This window comes from Haliaeetus leucocephalus, unplaced genomic scaffold (assembly GCF_000737465.1).
Source record: "Haliaeetus leucocephalus isolate CR32 unplaced genomic scaffold, Haliaeetus_leucocephalus-4.0 Scaffold1, whole genome shotgun sequence".
In the NCBI taxonomy this organism is placed as follows: domain Eukaryota; kingdom Metazoa; phylum Chordata; class Aves; order Accipitriformes; family Accipitridae; genus Haliaeetus; species Haliaeetus leucocephalus.
In genome coordinates this window covers 869,417-870,177 of record NW_010972437.1, presented here as the reverse complement: position 1 = coordinate 870,177, position 761 = coordinate 869,417, and positions in this window count along the sequence as shown.

The following is a 761-nucleotide window of genomic DNA, read 5'->3' as shown; positions in this document are numbered from 1 at the left end:
TGTCCTGCAGCACTAAAGTAGCCTTTTCTTCCTGGGATTCACACATTTTAGCAGATGTTTTAATTGGAGGAACAGTCCTGCAAGGCATTTATGGAAGTTCTTTGCTTCCCTCTTTTGATTAATCCCACACACATCAGTAGGATGATTTACATGAAGTCCCTGATGTGGGGCAATTCTAGGGCAACTTTCCTGCTCAGCTGTGAATCTGGGCTTGGACCAGAGGAATTTGGGTCTAAATTTGGCCCATACAGATGGAGACCGTAGGAGCTAGTACCTCCTCATCTTTTCCACTAGAGATCCAGAGGACTATGCAGAACAAGTCTCAAAGATTTGTGGGCTTAAAGCCCGCTAACACTCAGAGTTGCTGGGTTTTGGGTCCCTAGTGAGCCCTATAGCAAAAACCAGACCTCACAGCTTTGCTCCTTTATCCGACTGATCTTTACTTAAAAGGTTTAACAAGTGCAGGTGGGGGAATTAGCACTTTCCCACCATAGCTATGCCAGAATAACCCCCACTCTGTTCACAAGGACACCAGTCACAATCGCCTAAACCAGTTCAGTAACTCCTGTTTACACAGGGAAAATAGATACCAGCTTTACACCAACAAAAACATGGAGTGATCCCTTAAACTAGCCCTGCTGCCATGGGTGGTTGGCTGATACAAGAGGCAAATGGTTCAAGTCAGAGGAAGAAGGCAGTTCAGGTGGGGCACAGAGCTCTGCACAAAGCTCTGTCTGTCTCCCCCCCACACCCCTGCCCCC